This window comes from Anas acuta, chromosome 4 (genome assembly GCF_963932015.1).
Source record: "Anas acuta chromosome 4, bAnaAcu1.1, whole genome shotgun sequence".
NCBI lineage: Eukaryota > Metazoa > Chordata > Aves > Anseriformes > Anatidae > Anas > Anas acuta.
This window is the reverse complement of record NC_088982.1, coordinates 52,236,752-52,242,878: the sequence shown is the minus strand read 5'-3', so window position 1 is coordinate 52,242,878 and position 6,127 is coordinate 52,236,752. Positions and strand designations below refer to the sequence as shown.

Here is a 6,127-nt window from a genome sequence, read left to right as displayed (position 1 = left end):
TTTTGTTTGAGTTTTGGTTCACTTTTCCATATTATTTCTGAATGTCACTGCATCATTCCTTTGACGTCAATAATGCACTCTGTAGTTACAAGTAGTTATTGTTGCAGTTACAACAATAGTTACAAGCACTCTGTAGCACTTCCAGGATTTTGCACACAACAATTGTGGAAGCTCTCTGACTTCCCTAAAACATATGTGTAACAATCACTTTGCAGCACAAAATGCTCTGCCATCACTCAGAAAAAGCTCTGTATGTGATCCTTTTTCCCAAAACAAACTGCCCAGAAATTGATGTACCCAGACAGTGATTGCATGTAGAGAAAAATAGGAGAGAGCAAAAACATTAGATTGTAAGACAACTATCTCTGTCTGACCCTACAGAAATTTGGAAAGCAAAATAAGGAGAATTCATTAGATTCATGGCTCCCTGCTAATTCATTATTTTTCAAAGTTGGAGTGAAAGTTTTCTAGGATTTTTCTTTTTTTTTTTTTTCTTTTTAAGTCCTTACTTTTTAACAGTTAAATCATAATCAAAAACATATGCCATCTCTCTTCAACTGCATATTTTTCAAAGAAAGCACATTGGTATTTATCAAATAAGGATTAATATGAATCTAGCATTTCAACAAATGATGAAGAGAATAAACATTAGCTATGTGGATATAGTCCTTTAAGGAGGCAGACAACTCTCAGTTACACTACAATTATACAGTTCTAAGAAGCACATTTTCCATTATTGTGGATAGTGTGGTTTTAATTTATCAGACTAGCTTTTTAAGAAGCCTTGCAGTGTAAGCATACAGTTACTTTCCAAATGTATAGATATTTGCATTGCTCGATGAGTTGATAATCAAATGAATAGTGTAGACAGTCCTTCTTCATATGGTGTGTTGCCAAAGTTGCAAGAGGCATGGGAGGGGTTCACATATTTTTGTTGTGTTTTTATTGCCAGCTGCCATACTGCTGTGGTGTTTAAAGACAGTGCCAAATACAGGGTTTTAAAGGTTCTCCTGTAATTATATCAGATAGAGAGAGGGCAGGGCATGCTTTAACACTGAATCCTGCCTTATTCATTTAGAGCCTGGCTCCAGTCTTGAGAAGTTTAAGGCCTGGCAGAGCTGCCTGCTAGAGGAGGCCTGTGCAGCCCTGGCAGTGCACATTCATGCTCACATTCATGTTCTTCTGGTAGCAGGCACCTTTTTAAAACGCGTTGGTTCTCAGGCATGGAATTACCCCCCATATTCTAGATGTCTAGTGACTTCTTAAAAGCATTATAAATCATACTCATGTCATCACTGTGCACTGTGTTAACTTACTTGCTTCATAGCTTACTTGCTTACTTACTTTGCTAGCTTGGTTTTATTTCTATAAATATTTCTAATATTTATTACAGTGATAATGCTGAGCATAAAAGCAGGATCTTGAGCTTACAAGAAAAAGCATGCTGGAGAGCTCAAAAACATCTCAGAATAGGAACCAAAACTGGATCCCCAAATCCTCATGTCAGTAGCCTGGGAAGCTATTTCTCTCTTCACCAGATATTTCCCACTAAATAATTTTCTTTACAATAAAACTTTTATTTCCTCCATAGTAGATGTTTTCACCACCTTTTTGTCACTTCAGATAAGTGACAGAAATCTCTCATAATTTTCTCTTCTCTAATGTGAATTAAAGGCAATATAAAAACCAGTCATCACCTCCCTCACTTCTCATTTTCTGTAACATGTTCCTCACAAGCCCTGAAAAATCTTTTCACAAAAACTGCATGCTTTCTAGACATTTCTAAAAATTAGGAAATTGCACATCACAAGTTTCTCATTCCCATTTTAAATGTTTCCAGTGACTTTTCTTTTTGACTTTATAAAGTGATCTAGTCTTCTCTTCATGATCTTCCTTATGGAACTAAACCAAGCCTTTTGCCTTTTTATTTTCATATTGTGCTAATGCACTGACTTTCAGATTTTTTTCTGCACGTACTTCTGTTGTTCTGGATGAGCAAAATATTCCAGCCACTGAACTAGCATGGGCTGTGATTTTGTTCTGTAAATATGCCTTTTGGAAAATCATTGAGCCTGTTGTTCATTCAGTTTCTTGCCCTTTAAGTTAGTTTGACAACTTTGGCAACCAGTCTATCTATCAGATGTCTTGAATTTTTCTGTATATTGCAAGTTATAATAACTGAAATAAAGCATAGCTGCATAACCTTATCTTTTTGTGCAGTAATTGCTGCCTTTCTACCCTGGTGCACAACAGAGAGATCATACAGAAATGACATAATGAAAAAAACTCTGGGACATGAAAAACTGTTACACTTGATGAATAAGGTTTCTTGTTAAAGAATGCCTGGTAACACAACACTAAGTCTGTGACCTGATTTGTCTTTTAACTCTCCCACATAATTTTAGACACTTGGGACATTTCTCTAGCTTTGTTTTCCATCTTTCCTTCCCACAGAAGCTGGATAAAGGGACATACAAAAGTACACACACTGTGGCAACTGTGTTTGAATGCCCTCCTACATTCATTGCCTGATAATCCATTCAGAGCTGTGATCTTGCTTACCTAGTTTTCATAGCAGCTTGAATAACACCTTGCAGAGTACAGAAATGGTCACACAAATTAAGCATGGATCTCTTTTCTGCTAAAAAAAAAAATAAAAATAACAAATAAAAAATAAATAAAAAATAAAAGATAAAAAATAAAAAATAAAAAATAAAAAAATTGAGTGAACAGGATAACACATCTGAGAGAGATCATATTCCTATCTTCTTTTTAAAAATGGGTTAAAATCACCTGGTAATCTCTTCATGCTTTGATGCCATTGTGTTCTGTGTGGAACACTGGAACATAAGCCACGGGATACTGAAAAGAATAAATATAAGTAAATGGAGGGAAATGGAAGAGGAAGGACCATAGCAGCAGAAGGAAACCAAAATTAATGAAATTTTGCTAACCAATACTAGTACTGGAAAGCAGTAAAGTGAAATCATATTCTGTACGTAAATGTCACATGTATTTAGCATTTCAGTCAGTGGGACTGGGTGGAAGATTTAATCTGAATGGCTTCAACATCTAAGGCATTATTTAGTTTTATTGATATTTTTAAAATTTGAACAGAAAGTGCAGATTACCTGTATGGAATTGCTTGTTGCTCAAAGCACCCAAACCAAACTTTCATGCAGTCATTTAAAATCTTTTCATGCTTGTGATTTCAGATAATAGTCATTTGTGATTTTTATGAGTCCAGTTAGCATATTGTATGACAAACCCCTAAGGCCATGTGTTACTGTACACTCCAGTTGGGAAAAAAAAAAAAAAAAAAAAAGAAAGAAACATGAAGGTGGTACGATTTGGTTTGACTGTACCATTAAATAATGCAACATCATTTTTTATGTCATGTTTTCTTAAATAAGCATAATCAGCTTCCCACACACATTAAATAAGATACCCAATGCATGTACTCAGTCTCTATAAGCTATTTAGGATGATACATTGTTCATAGTTGCTTGTTGAGACAGTTCTTCCAAGTTTTTATATACTGTCTGATATGGGTTTTTCTTAAGGATAGGTTATGTGAAAATGTGGACCAATAAAAAGCAGAAGTCCTCATGCTTCTCTGTTCTTCCATGAATATTGAAGGCAAGGTTTGAAAACTGCCAATTTAGTCATGGAAAACAAACTCTTCATAACTAGCCACCCAAGTTTCAGCAAGAAGTCTATGAAGAGATGCTAACTCTGGATTTCTAACAATGCAAATGTCTATAAAGAGCTTTTTTTCTGTGGGCAACATTTAATCTTTTATGCAGTTGATCATATTACAGACCAATGTTGGTAAAAGACAACGCCAGAACAAAATTCTTCAGTCACTGCAGTGAGTTATCAGCAAATTTGGTGCAGTGTGAAGGAGAAAAGCATACATATCTCTTACAGCCAAGCAATCTCTGCTGGCCCTGGTAAATCACAATCATCCTTCTGGTACTTCCTCCTGTATTTGGAAGATTGGCACATCCTGTTCTAGCTGAGAATGCTGTCTTTGATTTCAGATATATTTTTGCCAAGGTTATAGGTATTGATGCGGAACACTTGTGTTTTTTTTTTTGTTTTGTCTTCTTGCACAAGTACATATAATGGACCCTTTCCATTACTACATTCAGTGAACAAAATCAGATTTAGAAACCTTGGGTTAGTATATTACAATACTTCACTTTCTGTAACTTCAATCTACCATGTCCAGGATTATATTCAACCAAGCTGACTGCTAGAACACAGACTTGTAAGATTTGTTTAATGCAGAGTGTGTGCACTCAAAGCATTCCAGTGTCACTGAAGAGTCCAGCTTGTTCTTAAAATTTATGCAGAGTTATCAACAATTTAGAAAAGAGCTGCCAAAGGTCATACTGACTACAATGATTTGACAACACAAAGGCTTTTTTTTATTGATCTTTTCCTTTGCGTAGCACTTTAAAAAAATATTGATACACAGTGAAAATAAAGACCATGACGGATGTTGATTGTGACTTGGCCAAAGGTTGAGGAAGGGGAGAAGTTATCGGGGTTGCGTTGAGTGTGAAAGACTCCACTATAATTCTATTGTTTGGTCCCTGTGTGGTAACAGTGTTCTCATGATGTGCCTTTGACCGGGCACTGTGCTTGCCTCTCAGCAGATTAGGGAAGCTGGCTCAGCTGGTTGGGAAAGACTTCATTAGGCATGGCAGTTTAGGTGGCACAAATTTCACAGTTCCAAAGCAATCTGGAGTCCTCCCAGAAATACAGGTATCATAGTCAAACAAATCACTAATCCCAGAGACCAGCTCCGACTGCTTTTCTGAAGTACTGTGAATCATGATCTTTAGGAAAACTAGATGGCTGCTGTCCAATTTTGCAGCTGGATTATATTAGTTCACATTTTTAAGGACAAAGGTTATAATAACAAGTTCTTGTGTTACTCAATTTACTCAATTAGGTAACATAGTTACCTTAATAGTTCTGTAACAGTTTGCTGGTGTTAGGAGTAATATAATTCAGTTCTTCTAGGGAAAAAAAAAGAAAAAAAAGAAAGAAAAAAAAAAAAAAGAAAAAAGCAAAAAAAAAGAAGAAGAAAAAAAAAAAAGAATTTAATGAAGGGTGTTCCATATATGAAGGCAGCATAGGAGAAAACAGGCAGCTGGGAGGAAAAACCAAATAGGTGTACTGTTCCTGTCGCTGCAAAGCAAGGAAACACTGCAACAGACAGTAATGATAGTGATGAAGTCTGAGTCAGAGTACCTTTGGGCCTCGAAAGCACAAGCAAAAAGTTTAAACCTGATACACCAGGCAAAAGAGCAGCCCAAAGAAAAGCGTGTCATAATACACAGATGCATACCTGACATATGTACGTTTTCTGTGCTTAAGGCTGGAGCGATGGGTTTTCCCATCTGCCCAACACTCCACCGCAGTGGTTTTCCTGTGGGATAACATTTGTGAGCCTCCAGTGAAATACTAACGAACAAGAAACTTGATTTCAGCTTTTTGATCAGTAAGACTGCTCTTATTTCTTACATACAGTGATATATGTTACTTGGTCTTGATACATCCGTTTTTAATCAAACGTAATTTGCGTTATGTAGTGGGATATTTGGCTTGCAAGCTGTAAAAGTGGTTAACCATTTCTGGAAACGCAAGGTTCATTACACACAGACCTGAGCGTTTCTCAAAAGCAGTTATCCCCATGTGCCCGCCGTTCGCCCCGTTTAATGCCTGCTTCTTCACACAAGGGAGCCCTCACACGGGTTGCCAGCTAGGGAGGGGGCTGCCGGGCTATTCCCGGGTGGGAGGAAAGGACAAGCACCCTGTGCCTTTTCGCTTGTCGGGACCGCGCTTCCTTCCCCCTGCTGCTCTCCGCCTGGCCCACCCGCAGGGCGCCCAGCTTCAGCCGGCTGCCGGGAGCCCTCTCGGAGCCCGCAGCCCCCTCTCAGCCCATCCGCAGTGGGCCGGGGGCTCTGCCCCAGCCGGGGGGGGGGGGGGGGGGGGGCTTCTGGCCGGCCCTCGCTGCTTCGGTCTTGCCCCGGAGAGCGAGTTAGCAGGGACCGAGCCGCTCCGCCCCCGCTCCCCCCTGTCCCGGGCAGCTCGGGGACGTACGCGAGGGGAG

General features: G+C 38.8%; 1 long non-coding RNA gene across 1 annotated transcript in view; it reads right to left on the bottom strand.

The window, feature by feature from the left end:
* LOC137856188 (uncharacterized) overlaps positions 1–6,125 on the bottom strand; it is a 33,769-nt gene extending 27,644 nt beyond the window's left edge. The window contains exons 1-3 of the long non-coding RNA XR_011096275.1: positions 5,363–6,125; positions 2,794–2,862; positions 2,563–2,638 (exon numbers count right to left, since the gene is read on the bottom strand). This is a non-coding gene — a long non-coding RNA (uncharacterized lncRNA). The remainder of the gene's footprint in view (positions 1–2,562; positions 2,639–2,793; positions 2,863–5,362) is intronic.
* Between the last annotated feature and the right edge of the window lie 2 nt (positions 6,126–6,127).